Source organism: Acipenser ruthenus, chromosome 41 (assembly GCF_902713425.1).
Source record: "Acipenser ruthenus chromosome 41, fAciRut3.2 maternal haplotype, whole genome shotgun sequence".
NCBI classification, from domain to species: Eukaryota; Metazoa; Chordata; class Actinopteri; order Acipenseriformes; family Acipenseridae; genus Acipenser; species Acipenser ruthenus.
In genome coordinates this window covers 7854194-7872758 of record NC_081229.1, presented here as the reverse complement: position 1 = coordinate 7872758, position 18565 = coordinate 7854194, and positions in this window count along the sequence as shown.

Sequence of the window (18565 nt, the reverse complement as noted above, 5' to 3'; positions counted from 1 at the left end):
CTCAGTTACTGTCACTGTGGCAATGCTGCAGCTCTGATCAGCACCACATTCACTGATCTGCTCAGTTACTGTCACTGTGGCAATGCTGCAGCCCTGATCAGCACCACATTCACAGATCTGCTCAGTTACTGTCACTGTGGCAATGCTGCAGCACTGATCAGCACCACATTCACAGATCTGCTCAGTTACTGTCACTGTGGCAATGCTGCAGCCCTGATCAGCACCACATTCACAGATCTGCTCAGTTACTGTCACTGTGGCAATGTTGCAGCCCTGATCAGCACCACATTCACAGATCTGCTCAGTTACTGTCACTGGCAATGCTGCAGCCCTGATCAGCACCACATTCACAGATCTGCTCAGTTACTGTCACTGTGGCAATGCTGCAGCTCTGATCAGCACCACATTCACAGATCTGCTCAGTTACTGTCACTGGCAATGCTGCAGCCCTGATCAGCACCACATTCACAGATCTGCTCAGTTACTGTCACTGGCAATGCTGCATCCCTGATCAGCACCACATTCACAGATCTGCTCAGTTACTGTCACTGGCAATGCTGCATCCCTGATCAGCACCACATTCACATATCTGCTCAGTTACTGTCACTGTGGCAATGCTGCAGCCCTGATCAGCACCACATTCACAGATCTGCTCAGTTACTGTCACTGTGGCAATGCTGCAGCCCTGATCAGCACCACATTCACAGATCTGCTCAGTTACTGTCACTGGCAATGCTGCAGCACCACAGAGAGCTAAACCAGCTCAGCTTTTAATACAGTGCGGAGACAGAGCTGGGGTTTGAGCTTCGGAGTTCTCATTGTCAACATCCCTATGACAAGTATTTATTATTTATTGCATTTATATAGCTCTTTTTATACACAAGTATTGCAAAGCACTGTACAGCACATAGCAGAAAAAAACAACAAACCACAATACATGTGTATAGCATGTCACACATTCAACTACCACAGTCACACCATTAAAATACAGATTTAAATAACAGTACACACATAATAATACAAAAGAAGCCATTTTAAAGTTACATTAAAACCCACTAAGATAAGAAAGCCATTTTATAAAAGTGTGTTTTTAGTCTTGACTTGATAACTAACAGTCCCAGCTTTCCTGACAAATGAAGGCAGAGCATTCCATAATTTCGGAGCTCTACAAGAAAAAGCCCTCCCTCCTCCCGTGTTATTATTATTTATTTCTTAGCAGACGCCCTTATCCAGGGCGACTTACAATTGTTACAAGATATCACATTATTTTTACATACAATTACCCATTTATACAGTTGGGTTTTTACTGGAGCAATCTAGGTAAAGTACCTTGCTCAAGGATACAGCAGCAGTGTCCTCCACCGGGGATTGAACCCACGACCCTCCGGTCAAGAGGCCAGAGCCCTAACCACTACTCCACACTGCTTTTGTGTTGCTTTTGTTGATCCTAGGAATAACCAGCAGCCCTGCATCCTGTGATCTCAGAGCACGGTTTGGAAGATACGGGGTCAGTAACTCCTGCAAATAACAAGGTGCTAATCCATTCAGGGCCTTGTAAGTTAACAGCAAAATCTTAAAATCAATTCTATACTGCACAGGGAGCCAGTGTAAAGAGGTCAACACGGGTAATATGTTCACTTTTTCTGGTTTTAATCAGAATTCTAGCGGCGACATTCTGAACAATCTACAAGTGGGATACCACATGTTTTGGGACACCAGAAAAAAGTTCATTACAATAATCAATTCTAGATGAAACAAAGGCATGCATTAGTCTCTCGGCATCAGATACAGAAATAATTGGTCTAAGTTTGGCTATATTTCTCAAATGGTAAAAAAATACTTTAGTAACTTCCCTAATATGAGTCTCAAATGAGAGCCCAGGATCAAAGATGACACCCAAAACCCTTAATTTCTAGTTTTGATGAGAGACTGCAAGGATCAACCTAATGTAATCCCACATTTCCTTTTAGTTGGTTCTGTGATTCCACTAGCATAACCTCTGTTGTATCTGAATTCAAATTAGAAAATTCTGTGACATCCAATGCTTGATGTCTGTAAGGCAGGTAACTAATAACACCCAGGCAGAAGAAAGTCCTGGCCATAGATACAAATCTAGCTGGTATCATCAGCATAGCAATGGAAGCTCACTCTGTGTCTGTGGATAATGTCACTTAATGGTAGCATATATAATGAAAACAGCCAAGGGACCTAGAATGGAGCCCTTTGGAACACCACAGACAACTGATAATGCCGATTTTACCTCCCCAATAGAGATTAACTCAAACCTATCAAAAAGATAAGATTTGAATCAGGACAAGGCCGGACAGTCCCACTGTGCTTTCAGGATGATTCAGTCGGATGGAATGGTCTACAGTATCAAAGGCAGCACTTAGATCTAGAAGAATTAAAACTGATGGAAAGCTTGAGTCAGAGCTTATCAGCAGATCATTCACAGCTCTGACAAGGTCTGTGTCTATGCTATGTGTAGCACAAAAACCAGACTGAAACTTCTCAAATATACCATTGTGGCAAAGTGGTTAACAGTGTGCAGGTGCAGGTGATCAATAAACAGACGATTATAATCCAGGTGAAATGGTGTTTAATGGTTTGTAATCTGATTGCCTGATGGTGTAACAGCAGTACATAATTAACAATGTTAACAGGCAGTACAGCAGCGTGTGTTGTTCTGTTTAAATCCACGGCTGGATCCCAAATAATAAACAGTCCTGTTCTTATTCATCCACACGTAACACAGACACAAACACGCACACACAAACACAGACACAAATACAAACACACACAGACACAAACACAGACACAAATACAAGCACAAACACAAACAGACACAAACACAGACACAAATACAAACACAGAGACAAACAAAGACCCAGACACAAACACAGACACAGACAAAAACACAAGTCCACAGTGAGTGCTCCGGATCGTGTGAGCCGTCTAAACAATAACAAACAGTATTTTCAGACAAGACAAAACAAACAGAACACTCACAATGCTTTTTCACAATACTGGTCCTTCCGGGTCATTCCTTAACCGTAACTGAGGGAACAGATTATGTTGCTTCGACCCGTTTGTCCCGTCACTCATGACCCCTTGGTAAACGATTGCAGCCGCTCCTCCAATCCGTGGCTGCCACATCATTTCCCTTCCGGGTCGATGAGTTAATGCACCGAAGCTCCGCCCCCCCTTTCTAGATGACTGACTTTCTTTTAACCCTCGGAATGAAGTGTCAGGCCACGTAGTCCAGGGTACTCTGTTCCTGTTACTTAGCACCCTCACAGGTCAGGAGGGAGATTTACCTCCAAGAATCATTGTCTTTATGTCACATATCCCACCGCTCAGAGTGGAGCTGAAGGAACACTCGGCTGAATCTATCTTTCCCATTACTCACCCCTCCCGGGAAAAATAATCCGCATTTTGGTGGTGTTTCCCTGCACGGTGTACCATGTGGTACATGAAGGGCTGCAATGCCAGATACCACCGAGTTATCCGGGCATTGCTGTCCTTCATTGTGCTTAACCACTTGAGTGGGGCGTGATCTGTGACCAGATCAAATGAGTGTCCCAGCAGGTAGTATCGTAAAGAGTGGGTAGCCCATTTAATGGCCAAACACTCCTTTTTGACTACGGAGTAGTTGCGCTCCCGAGGGAGCATCTTTTTACAGATGTACAGTATCGGGTGTTCTACCCCATCTACCTTTTGAGACAAGACCGCACCCAAACCCACATCCGAGGCGTCGGTGTGGAGAATGAATCTGGTGAAATCTGGTGTGATAAGAGTGGGGGCCTGGCAAAGTCTATGCTTAATAGTATCAAACGCCCCCTGACACTCAACTAAAGGGTTAACCACTGTGGCATACTCAGGGAATAAGCAGTGGTAATAACCGGCTAATCCCAGTAGTGACCTCACCTGAGTCTTGGTTTTGGGGATCGCCGCATCAACCAAAGCCTGGATTTTGGTGACCACGGGTCTCACCATTCCATTCCCCATTAAAAATCCAAAATATTGAGTCTCTGTCTTGGCAAACACATGTTTTCTCAAGTTAGCTGTCAGCCGGGCTACCCTTAGAGACTGAAGGACGGCTGCAATCCTAGCCAAATGCTCAGGTGGAGCTGTAAATGACCACGTCATCAATATAAGCTGCTGCATATTCATGATGTGGGCATAAAACCTGGTCCATCAGTCTCTGAAAGGCAGCGGATGCACAATGTAGCCCAAACGGCATGGTTTTGAAATGAATCAACCCTTCAGGGGTTGAAAATGTGGTTTTCTCTCTAGAACTGCGGGTTAAGGGGATCTGCCAGTATCCCTTTGTCAAGTCCAGAGTAGAGATAAACTTCACTGTTCCCAGTCTATCTAGAAGCTCGTCGACCTGAGGCATGGGGTACGCATCAAACTTGGCAATAGCGTTTACTTTCCGGAAATCAAGGCAGAAGCAGTTGGTGCTGTCCTTTTTGGCCACTATCACAATTGAACTGCACCACTCGCTCCTGGAAGGCTCAATCACCCCAAGTTCAAGCATCGCCTGCACCTCTTTGTGAACGTCAGAATGCCACTTCATCGACTTTCTGTTGTTGATCTGGAACTATCGAAATGACTTTAGTGCTAGGGGTCTTTAGACAGGGGCCTAGATCATCCTGAACTTAGACTGGGGCTATAAATAAGGCCTCCCTTGCCTGCCAGGGCTTTAATAAGTTTACATGATAATTTCATGTTAATTACTGCGATTGGGCTGTCTGATTTCATAATTCACCTTTCCTATAGCCCGAATCACTTCATATGGCCCCTGCCATTTAGCACATAATTTCGATTCTGAGGAGGGAAGCAGCAACATTACCTTGTCTCCTGGTCGAAAGGTTTGAATTAATTCATTTTTATTGTAATCCTGCTGCTGAGCCGATTTGAGATTGTTCTGGGCCAAACGACCGACCAAATCCAGGCGATCTCTTACTAGGAGCACATGCTGCACTACATTTTTGGACGAGCCTTTGTGCTCCTCCCACCCCTCTCTCAACAGATTGAGAATGCCGCGAGGCTGTCGGCCGTACAAGAGCTCGAAATAAATGCGATTACCCGGAATTGGAAGCAGAGGGCTCACTATGTCCACTGCAATGCGTTCAAAGGGGGTGGAAATAATTGGCAGTGGAACCAAAGGGGCGTGGCGCACTCGACCCGGCGCTACTCGCTGGCAGTCTGGGCATGTGGCTACATATTTCAACACATCTTTATGAAGTCCTACCCAACAGAATGTAGCCAATATCCGCTCCCTGTCTTGTCAGCTCCGAGGTGCCCGGCAAAAGGGATATCATGCGCCAGTCTCATGACCGCCAGTCGACAAGACCGCCAGTCGACAAGACGGGGGAACCAATAATTGTGTTACAGGCTGTCCTGTGCCCGCGGCTAGGTTTACCCTATACAGTAATTGCCCCTTGATACTGAAGTGTGGAAATACTAGCGCCCCAGCGCCGTCAACATCCTTCAATAGACCGGACCTGCCCCCAAGCGTGCACTAGTGACGGGTCATTATGTTGGCCCCACACTATGTCCGCGCTTGAGTACCACATGTCTGGTATATTGAGAGAGGCCAGAGTAGCATCTGCCCTAGATGGCCCAGTAACCTCACCCTCTTGGTCACACGGCGTTCCAACCCCATTTGACTGGCATTTGTTCCCATCTGAGCGCTCTCCCACCAGACCCCAGCCTTGTCTCAGTGATGCTCCTTCCCATTTTTCAGTCCTCTCTTTGTTTTTCAAGGACGGAAAACAGGCAAAAACATTTCAGCTTTTTCTGCCATGTTTATGTGTGTGGCTGAGACTGCCATTAATTTTATTAAATCTCTACATTTTGGCCAGTCTCAGCCCAGAATAACCGGGTGTGGTAGCCGTTCTGCCACCGCTAATACCAGGTGACGTTTTATCAGACCTACCAATAAATATACTTTTAGTGTGGGTGTGGCAAAGTGGTGAGTGAATACAGGTGAGTGCAGTGCAGAGTGGATATAAAACAGACAGACAATGATTTCCAGGTGCAAGGGTGTTTATTGATTTAATTAACAATGTCCAGAGCTTTATGGCAAACACCTGTAAATAATAATGTTGGAGTGATACAGCGGCGTGTATCACTCGGTATTTGTAATTCCCCGGGTTTGACCCGTAACCAAAAAGTCCAGTTTTACACACCAACACTAAACACAAAACACAAACACAGTTCTTAGTGATAGTGAATACGTGCAAGTGGTGTAATACAGTTCTCCGTGAAATGCAGGGGTGAAAGTGATGTCCGGGTTTATGCTGGCTTTCGCTACAGCTCCGGATCGTGCAACTGGTAGTCTATTAAAAACAGACGACAGTTAACAAAACACTAACAAACACAAGACAAAACTCACGGGTCACGAAACAGCACAGACTCCTTCTAGGTTTTCAGCACTAACCATTTACCAAGCAACAGATCACGTCAGCTATGACCCCTATTTATATCCTCGCTCATGACCCCTAGGTTAACGAGCGCATCCGCTCCTCCAATCCTCGGATGCCATGCCGTTTACCGTCTGGGTCATTGAGTTTGGATACCGTAGCTGCGCCCCTTTCCTAAATGACCAACTTCCAACTAGCACCATTTGATCTCTGTCACAGTGGGGTATGTCGCCGTGTCTCCATGGATACAGGAGATAGCCACTTGACCTGGTGTCCGCCACGACACACCGCCCAAGAGAGATGTTCGAATTAAGGTCTGCGCACACCCTGTGTCCACTAATGCGTGGGTTTTCACATTCCCTAAAATCACATCAACAATACAAGGCCCCTCCTGACCATTTTCCCCTCACTCACCTATTTCTGGTGCCCAATTACACACCGCCATGTCACACTCCATTGCAGCGGGGCATGACCTGGCCTGGTGTCCCGGTTGGTTGCACCTGAAACAAGTAGGGGGGACAGAGGGCACACTGGTTAAATATCTGTCCCGTTGCTGGTATGGCAACGGGGCAGGGGCAGCACCTCTACCCCAGCTGGGGGCCAACTTTGGTCTCCATGAAGAGGTGGCAAAGGGGCCCATCGGGGTCAGCGTCTGGGAGGTCTTGATCCCGGTGCTGGTGTGGGTGCTGGTGGTGTTGGGAGAGAGAGAGAGGTGGTGGTGGGCGGCTCCAGTAGCCATGAGGATGTCGGTCCGGGCGAAGACCAGGGAGTCTTCAAAGTCCTCGGCTAGTGTCACGGCTTGTTCCAGGGTGTCAGGGTTGTGGCGCCGTATCCACATTTGAGTGTCGGCGCCGACCACATGGCAAAACTGCTCCACCACTATCGCCTCCCCCATCTGTAGACTGGTCTTCTTGGTGGGGGGGTCAGCCAGTGTACCCAACCTCTGCGTGACCACCCTGGGGTGTGTATCCGGAGACCTGTGGTACTCCCTGCACCGTACCCGGTGTGATATTGAGGTGACGGAGGATTGCCAGCTTTACCAGGTCATAATTGGCGGCTTCAGCATCGCCTGGTATGCTGCCTGAGCCTCCCCGATCAGGCAGGGTCCCAGCTGGCTCGCCCAGAACTCCCGTGGCCATGACGCTGTGGCAGCCAGCCACTTGAAAGCGACCAGGTATGCTTCTGGGTCATCCTCCGTGAGTCCTCCTTAATAGAAGGCATCTGTGGAATCTCATTTCTGATGTCTAGTATTTTATTTTTAAAGAAATGTAAGACATTATTCAAGCTGTGAGAGGAGCCAATGTCAAGGGTAGAACTATTAGGGGAAGGATGTACAGTATCTACAGTATCTAGATACCAGTCAAGGTGATGTTGTAGGTATTAACCAGCTCATCTGCTGATGAGGACACAGAGAGTGGTAATGAGCTCAATACATCACAAATTTTAACAGCAGTTGAAGAATTAATTACTCAGGATTTAAATGTACGGTCCACAGTCTTTGTAGATACTGGCAGAGAGGTTTTTAATGACAACAGAGAGGGTGGATGTCACCAGTGTGGGGAAGGCTAAACAAACTGTGCTTTAAGGGGATTCATAAACCTTTAAGATCACAACATGAGCTACATCTGGAAGAATCTGTACATGTGTGATTAAGAATTTGAGTGATATTAGCTGGAGGGTTAATTGGAAAATAACTTGGAAAATACTAGCAGTGGAATGCGTATGTTCTGAGGGTTATTAAAATGTGTCATTGTCATTCTAAGAGTATGTTCTGATAAACACAATTATTGTTAATGGCAATACTTAATTTACATCAACAGACACTGAATCAGAAAAAGTAGTATGAAAACAGGCAGAATGAGGCTGGATTGTTTCATAATATCATCAATCAATAATTATTTTTAAAAATCGCCCTTTTCAGATTGGCAGCTTTGGGAACAAATTATATATAAAGGTAGTGAACCAAATTGCATTGTGGCTTGCTTTAACATAGTGAATGAAAGGTTCTTGGGGCACACCCTGCGGCAAACCCTAAACACCCTGCTGCTCAGCCTGAACACCCTGATGCTCCACACCCTGCTGCTCACCCTGAACACCCTGATGCTCCACACCCTGCTGCTCACCCTACTGCTCACCCTGCTGCACACCCTGAACACCCTGATGCTCCACACCATGCTGCTCACCCTGCTGCACACCCTGCTGAACACCAAGTGTGTGGGATACTTTATGACAAAATTTGGGTTACCATGTGGCTCCAGATTAACCGGACGCTGTGAGACAGAACGGGATTTCAAACTTGCCCCTAAATTGAAATAAATGAAGGTGTAAATGAACCATCCTTAGCTACAATTAAGAATGGTGCTTAAATACACGCATGCGCGTCAAATAATTGTATTATACTAAGAATGAATTGCAGCCAGTCGCTATTTTTTTGTGTTTGTTAAAATTCAATCGCCCATATTATTCTGCAAATACAATCGCATCATCATCTCGTTGCGCTATCGATAAATTAGCTATTCGTTCTTTAAGATCTGATCAGAAGCAGCTGATCAGTGTGAATTGTTTGCTGCGCCCAAGCAATTCCACCACAGCAGGATTAATCTCAGCAAAGGTGGAGCTCATTTATACGTGAATTACTTTCAATTTAGGGGGAATTTTGAAATCCCGGTCTGTCTCAAAGCGTCCGGTTAATCTGGAGCCATATGGTAACCCTAAAAATGGAAAAATAATTCAATAAATTAATACATACATAAATTAAGAAATTAAGAAATAATACATAAATGAATAAATGTCTATATGTATTTATTTCGACATTTATTCATTAATTAAAATATCCTCCATAAAATATCCTCCATAGAAGTGACTCTTTCTGACAGAAATATTGTGATTGGCTGACCTGACGGCTCTCAGCCAATAGGACGCGCAGCATCAGGAGGCTCCGGGCAGAATACAGTTTCACAGGTTGTGCCTTCAAAAGTGAAACCGACTGCTGATGAAAAACAAACAAACGCCCCGGTATTGCCAGGAATTGATAATACAGAGAGAGACGTGTCAGGGACTCCCGACCTCTGAGCTTAAAATGCTGAGTCAAGCTAAAATAAACAAATAATGACAAAAACAATATAATCAGACTCAGTAATCACGTAGAAGATGATATAGTTTCTGTCTAGATGTTTCTTTTATTTTAAATATAAAGTATGTATTACATATGGAATACAACATACAGGGGTTTATGAAATAACACGAGTTAGTATTTTGTTTGATGAGAAGGTCAATATATTCTTACAGTGATGAGAGGTGTGGCTCAGTATTTGTATTGATAATTATTATAATACTTGTTAGATGCCAGTAATGTAGTTTCATAATAAGACACTATTTTGTAATGCAAACCCTTCCCTTGGTGTAGGTGTGTTTGTGTGTGTGGTGATGCAGTGGTATTATAGCATTTACTGAAAACCTACAGAGACACATCATTCAATGGGGTTTCATTATTTTCTCTCCTCCAGTCTCTCTCTTTGTTATTTTCTCAAGCAGTTCAAATCAAGATTGAATCTCGCTTGAAAGTTTAAAAGTGTAATGTGAATCTCGCTTGTAAAGTTTAAAAGTGTAATGTGAATCTCGCTTGTAAAGTTTAAAAGTCTAATGTGAATCTCGCTTGTAAAGTTTAAAAGTGTAATGTGAATCCCGCTTGTAAAGTTTAAACGTGTAATGTGAATCTCGCTTGTAAAGTTTAAACGTGTAATGTGAATCCCGCTTGTTAATCTCAATACAGAGAGGCAGTGATGTCGTTTGAACACAGAAATGTTTTTATTAATCTCAATACAGAGAGGCAGTGATGTCGTATGAACACAGAAATGTTTTTATTAATCTCAATACAGAGAGGCAGTGATGTCGTATGAACACAGAAATGTTTTTATTAATCTCAATACAGAGAGGCAGTGATGTCGTATGAACACAGAAATGTTTTTATTAATCTCAATACAGAGAGGCAGTGATGTCGTTTGAACACAGAAATGTTTTTATTAATCTCAATACAGAGAGGCAGTGATGTCGTATGAACACAGAAATGTTTTTATTAATCTCAATACAGAGAGGCAGTGATGTCGTTTGAACACAGAAATGTTTTTATTAATCTCAATACAGAGAGGCAGTGATGTCGTATGAACACAGAAATGTTTTTATTAATCTCAATACAGAGAGGCAGTGATGTCGTATGAACACAGAAATGTTTTTATTAATCTCAATACAGAGAGGCAGTGATGTCGTATGAACACAGAAATGTTTTTATTAATCTCAATACAGAGAGGCAGTGATGTCGTATGAACACAGAAATGTTTTTATTAATCTCAATACAGAGAGGCAGTGATGTCGTATGAACACAGAAATGTTTTTATTAATCTCAATACAGAGAGGCAGTGATGTCGTATGAACACAGAAATGTTTTTATTAATCTCAATACAGAGAGGCAGTGATGTCGTATGAACACAGAAATGTTTTTATTAATCTCAATACAGAGAGGCAGTGATGTCGTATGAACACAGAAATGTTTTTATTAATCTCAATACAGAGAGGCAGTGATGTCGTATGAACACAGAAATGTTTTTATTAATCTCAATACAGAGAGGCAGTGATGTCGTATGAACACAGAAATGTTTTTATTAATCTCAATACAGAGAGGCAGTGATGTCGTATGAACACAGAAATGTTTTTATTAATCTCAATACAGAGAGGCAGTGATGTCGTTTGAACACAGAAATGTTTTTATTAATCTCAATACAGAGAGGCAGTGATGTCGTATGAACACAGAAATGTTTTTATTAATCTCAATACAGAGAGGCAGTGATGTCGTATGAACACAGAAATGTTTTTATTAATCTCAATACAGAGAGGCAGTGATGTCGTTTGAACACAGAAATGTTTTTATTAATCTCAATACAGAGAGGCAGTGATGTCGTTTGAACACAGAAATGTTTTTATTAATCTCAATACAGAGAGGCAGTGATGTCGTATGAACACAGAAATGTTTTTATTAATCTCAATACAGAGAGGCAGTGATGTCGTTTGAACACAGAAATGTTTTTATTAATCTCAATACAGAGAGGCAGTGATGTCGTATGAACACAGAAATGTTTTTATTAATCTCAATACAGAGAGGCAGTGATGTCGTATGAACACAGAAATGTTTTTATTAATCTCAATACAGAGAGGCAGTGATGTCGTATGAACACAGAAATGTTTTTATTAATCTCAATACAGAGAGGCAGTGATGTCGTATGAACACAGAAATGTTTTTATTAATCTCAATACAGAGAGGCAGTGATGTCGTTTGAACACAGAAATGTTTTTATTAATCTCAATACAGAGAGGCAGTGATGTCGTATGAACACAGAAATGTTTTTATTAATCTCAATACAGAGAGGCAGTGATGTCGTATGAACACAGAAATGTTTTTATTAATCTCAATACAGAGAGGCAGTGATGTCGTATGAACACAGAAATGTTTTTATTAATCTCAATACAGAGAGGCAGTGATGTCGTATGAACACAGAAATGTTTTTATTAATCTCAATACAGAGAGGCAGTGATGTCGTTTGAACACAGAAATGTTTTTATTAATCTCAATACAGAGAGGCAGTGATGTCGTATGAACACAGAAATGTTTTTATTAATCTCAATACAGAGAGGCAGTGATGTCGTTTGAACACAGAAATGTTTTTATTAATCTCAATACAGAGAGGCAGTGATGTCGTATGAACACAGAAATGTTTTTATTAATCTCAATACAGAGAGGCAGTGATGTCGTATGAACACAGAAATGTTTTTATTAATCTCAATACAGAGAGGCAGTGATGTCGTATGAACACAGAAATGTTTTTATTAATCTCAATACAGAGAGGCAGTGATGTCGTATGAACACAGAAATGTTTTTATTAATCTCAATACAGAGAGGCAGTGATGTCGTTTGAACACAGAAATGTTTTTATTAATCTCAATACAGAGAGGCAGTGATGTCGTATGAACACAGAAATGTTTTTATTAATCTCAATACAGAGAGGCAGTGATGTCGTATGAACACAGAAATGTTTTTATTAATCTCAATACAGAGAGGCAGTGATGTCGTATGAACACAGAAATGTTTTTATTAATCTCAATACAGAGAGGCAGTGATGTCGTATGAACACAGAAATGTTTTTATTAATCTCAATACAGAGAGGCAGTGATGTCGTATGAACACAGAAATGTTTTTATTAATCTCAATACAGAGAGGCAGTGATGTCGTATGAACACAGAAATGTTTTTATTAATCTCAATACAGAGAGGCAGTGATGTCGTATGAACACAGAAATGTTTTTATTAATCTCAATACAGAGAGGCAGTGATGTCGTATGAACACAGAAATGTTTTTATTAATCTCAATACAGAGAGGCAGTGATGTCGTATGAACACAGAAATGTTTTTATTAATCTCAATACAGAGAGGCAGTGATGTCGTATGAACACAGAAATGTTTTTATTAATCTCAATACAGAGAGGCAGTGATGTCGTATGAACACAGAAATGTTTTTATTAATCTCAATACAGAGAGGCAGTGATGTCGTTTGAACACAGAAATGTTTTTATTAATCTCAATACAGAGAGGCAGTGATGTCGTTTGAACACAGAAATGTTTTTATTAATCTCAATACAGAGAGGCAGTGATGTCGTTTGAACACAGAAATGTTTTTATTAATCTCAATACAGAGAGGCAGTGATGTCGTATGAACACAGAAATGTTTTTATTAATCTCAATACAGAGAGGCAGTGATGTCGTTTGAACACAGAAATGTTTTTATTAATCTCAATACAGAGAGGCAGTGATGTCGTTTGAACACAGAAATGTTTTTATTAATCTCAATACAGAGAGGCAGTGATGTCGTATGAACACAGAAATGTTTTTATTAATCTCAATACAGAGAGGCAGTGATGTCGTTTGAACACAGAAATGTTTTTATTAATCTCAATACAGAGAGGCAGTGATGTCGTTTGAACACAGAAATGTTTTTATTAATCTCAATACAGAGAGGCAGTGATGTCGTATGAACACAGAAATGTTTTTATTAATCTCAATACAGAGAGGCAGTGATGTCGTATGAACACAGAAATGTTTTTATTAATCTCAATACAGAGAGGCAGTGATGTCGTATGAACACAGAAATGTTTTTATTAATCTCAATACAGAGAGGCAGTGATGTCGTTTGAACACAGAAATGTTTTTATTAATCTCAATACAGAGAGGCAGTGATGTCGTATGAACACAGAAATGTTTTTATTAATCTCAATACAGAGAGGCAGTGATGTCGTATGAACACAGAAATGTTTTTATTAATCTCAATACAGAGAGGCAGTGATGTCGTATGAACACAGAAATGTTTTTATTAATCTCAATACAGAGAGGCAGTGATGTCGTATGAACACAGAAATGTTTTTATTAATCTCAATACAGAGAGGCAGTGATGTCGTATGAACACAGAAATGTTTTTATTAATCTCAATACAGAGAGGCAGTGATGTCGTATGAACACAGAAATGTTTTTATTAATCTCAATACAGAGAGGCAGTGATGTCGTATGAACACAGAAATGTTTTTATTAATCTCAATACAGAGAGGCAGTGATGTCGTATGAACACAGAAATGTTTTTATTAATCTCAATACAGAGAGGCAGTGATGTCGTATGAACTCAGAAATGTTTTTATTAATCTCAATACAGAGAGGCAGTGATGTCGTATGAACACAGAAATGTTTTTATTAATCTCAATACAGAGAGGCAGTGATGTCGTATGAACACAGAAATGTTTTTATTAATCTCAATACAGAGAGGCAGTGATGTCGTATGAACACAGAAATGTTTTTATTAATCTCAATACAGAGAGGCAGTGATGTCGTTTGAACACAGAAATGTTTTTATTAATCTCAATACAGAGAGGCAGTGATGTCGTTTGAACACAGAAATGTTTTTATTAATCTCAATACAGAGAGGCAGTGATGTCGTTTGAACACAGAAATGTTTTTATTAATCTCAATACAGAGAGGCAGTGATGTCGTATGAACACAGAAATGTTTTTATTAATCTCAATACAGAGAGGCAGTGATGTCGTTTGAACACAGAAATGTTTTTATTAATCTCAATACAGAGAGGCAGTGATGTCGTTTGAACACAGAAATGTTTTTATTAATCTCAATACAGAGAGGCAGTGATGTCGTATGAACACAGAAATGTTTTTATTAATCTCAATACAGAGAGGCAGTGATGTCGTTTGAACACAGAAATGTTTTTATTAATCTCAATACAGAGAGGCAGTGATGTCGTTTGAACACAGAAATGTTTTTATTAATCTCAATACAGAGAGGCAGTGATGTCGTTTGAACACAGAAATGTTTTTATTAATCTCAATACAGAGAGGCAGTGATGTCGTTTGAACACAGAAATGTTTTTATTAATCTCAATACAGAGAGGCAGTGATGTCGTATGAACACAGAAATGTTTTTATTAATCTCAATACAGAGAGGCAGTGATGTCGTATGAACACAGAAATGTTTTTATTAATCTCAATACAGAGAGGCAGTGATGTCGTATGAACACAGAAATGTTTTTATTAATCTCAATACAGAGAGGCAGTGATGTCGTTTGAACACAGAAATGTTTTTATTAATCTCAATACAGAGAGGCAGTGATGTCGTATGAACACAGAAATGTTTTTATTAATCTCAATACAGAGAGGCAGTGATGTCGTATGAACACAGAAATGTTTTTATTAATCTCAATACAGAGAGGCAGTGATGTCGTATGAACACAGAAATGTTTTTATTAATCTCAATACAGAGAGGCAGTGATGTCGTATGAACACAGAAATGTTTTTATTAATCTCAATACAGAGAGGCAGTGATGTCGTATGAACACAGAAATGTTTTTATTAATCTCAATACAGAGAGGCAGTGATGTCGTATGAACACAGAAATGTTTTTATTAATCTCAATACAGAGAGGCAGTGATGTCGTATGAACACAGAAATGTTTTTATTAATCTCAATACAGAGAGGCAGTGATGTCGTTTGAACACAGAAATGTTTTTATTAATCTCAATACAGAGAGGCAGTGATGTCGTATGAACACAGAAATGTTTTTATTAATCTCAATACAGAGAGGCAGTGATGTCGTATGAACACAGAAATGTTTTTATTAATCTCAATACAGAGAGGCAGTGATGTCGTATGAACACAGAAATGTTTTTATTAATCTCAATACAGAGAGGCAGTGATGTCGTATGAACACAGAAATGTTTTTATTAATCTCAATACAGAGAGGCAGTGATGTCGTATGAACACAGAAATGTTTTTATTAATCTCAATACAGAGAGGCAGTGATGTCGTATGAACACAGAAATGTTTTTATTAATCTCAATACAGAGAGGCAGTGATGTCGTATGAACACAGAAATGTTTTTATTAATCTCAATACAGAGAGGCAGTGATGTCGTATGAACACAGAAATGTTTTTATTAATCTCAATACAGAGAGGCAGTGATGTCGTTTGAACACAGAAATGTTTTTATTAATCTCAATACAGAGAGGCAGTGATGTCGTATGAACACAGAAATGTTTTTATTAATCTCAATACAGAGAGGCAGTGATGTCGTATGAACACAGAAATGTTTTTATTAATCTCAATACAGAGAGGCAGTGATGTCGTATGAACACAGAAATGTTTTTATTAATCTCAATACAGAGAGGCAGTGATGTCGTATGAACACAGAAATGTTTTTATTAATCTCAATACAGAGAGGCAGTGATGTCGTTTGAACACAGAAATGTTTTTATTAATCTCAATACAGAGAGGCAGTGATGTCGTTTGAACACAGAAATGTTTTTATTAATCTCAATACAGAGAGGCAGTGATGTCGTTTGAACACAGAAATGTTTTTATTAATCTCAATACAGAGAGGCAGTGATGTCGTTTGAACACAGAAATGTTTTTATTAATCTCAATACAGAGAGGCAGTGATGTCGTATGAACACAGAAATGTTTTTATTAATCTCAATACAGAGAGGCAGTGATGTCGTATGAACACAGAAATGTTTTTATTAATCTCAATACAGAGAGGCAGTGATGTCGTATGAACACAGAAATGTTTTTATTAATCTCAATACAGAGAGGCAGTGATGTCGTATGAACACAGAAATGTTTTTATTAATCTCAATACAGAGAGGCAGTGATGTCGTATGAACACAGAAATGTTTTTATTAATCTCAATACAGAGAGGCAGTGATGTCGTTTGAACACAGAAATGTTTTTATTAATCTCAATACAGAGAGGCAGTGATGTCGTATGAACACAGAAATGTTTTTATTAATCTCAATACAGAGAGGCAGTGATGTCGTATGAACACAGAAATGTTTTTATTAATCTCAATACAGAGAGGCAGTGATGTCGTATGAACACAGAAATGTTTTTATTAATCTCAATACAGAGAGGCAGTGATGTCGTATGAACACAGAAATGTTTTTATTAATCTCAATACAGAGAGGCAGTGATGTCGTATGAACACAGAAATGTTTTTATTAATCTCAATACAGAGAGGCAGTGATGTCGTTTGAACACAGAAATGTTTTTATTAATCTCAATACAGAGAGGCAGTGATGTCGTATGAACACAGAAATGTTTTTATTAATCTCAATACAGAGAGGCAGTGATGTCGTATGAACACAGAAATGTTTTTATTAATCTCAATACAGAGAGGCAGTGATGTCGTATGAACACAGAAATGTTTTTATTAATCTCAATACAGAGAGGCAGTGATGTCGTATGAACACAGAAATGTTTTTATTAATCTCAATACAGAGAGGCAGTGATGTCGTATGAACACAGAAATGTTTTTATTAATCTCAATACAGAGAGGCAGTGATGTCGTATGAACACAGAAATGTTTTTATTAATCTCAATACAGAGAGGCAGTGATGTCGTATGAACACAGAAATGTTTTTATTAATCTCAATACAGAGAGGCAGTGATGTCGTATGAACACAGAAATGTTTTTATTAATCTCAATACAGAGAGGCAGTGATGTCGTATGAACACAGAAATGTTTTTATTAATCTCAATACAGAGAGGCAGTGATGTCGTTTGAACACAGAAATGTTTTTATTCTGAACTCTGGTCTGTAGAACAATCCTTCCACACCCAGGTATGCCCTACCAGGAAGAGGCTGGTAACCTCTGAACCCAGATTCATACCCACATGCCAGCACACCCGCGGGATGCAGGAGCCTGTGAACTAATGATTTCCATTACACGAGAGTAGATGTTAAAACTTCATGCTGATTTGAACTCGGCTCTCGCCAAGATAAGCACCAACTAAGACGTAGCTTTACAGTAAACTAATGTGATCCATATGCATCTCCATCCATTTACGTTTCCTTCCATATGATGATGTAGATATCCTTCTGTCTGGTGTTAATGGCTGAAGTGTATAGTTACCATAGTCTCCCAGAGAGCTTCTGTCCCAATTTACTAAAGTCCTTAAGCAGTGTTTGTAGGATCCCTGTCCTCCCCTGCCTGTCTGTTGCATGTGTTGAGGTATCTTAGGAACAGGTCCACTAGAGTAAGAACAGGCAATATAGAGAAGGGCATTGTGCAGCTCCGTTCAGTGTCAGTACATGCCCTGCAAATACATTGTCTCATGACAGATCCTGCTGACATTGTAGCACAGAGCAGAGAAGCACAGCTTCAGGGAGCAGAGCTCTAGAGAGCTGCCCTGCTTCACGATGCTGTCATCCTGCCAGAGCAGAGTGAGAGAGCTCTGAGAGCTGCCCTGCTTCACGATGCTGTCGTCCTGCCAGAGCAGAGTGAGAGGAGACATGCTGCTACACAGCAGGCTGTGCTGCTCCGGGTTTACCTCCTGCCTGCACTTTCCCTGCCTGCTTTCAGTGTCCCTCACCTGGGCTGTGCAGCTCAGCTCCCCCTAGTGGAATCACTGTGCTGTGCTGTGCAGCTTGGCTCCCCTAGTGGAATTGTCCTGGCTCTGAGCGCAGCAGGCAGACATTTCAGGAAGCGTCGAGGCAGTGAGGGACAGCGCTCTGGTAAGAGAGGCTTGTTGTGGTTT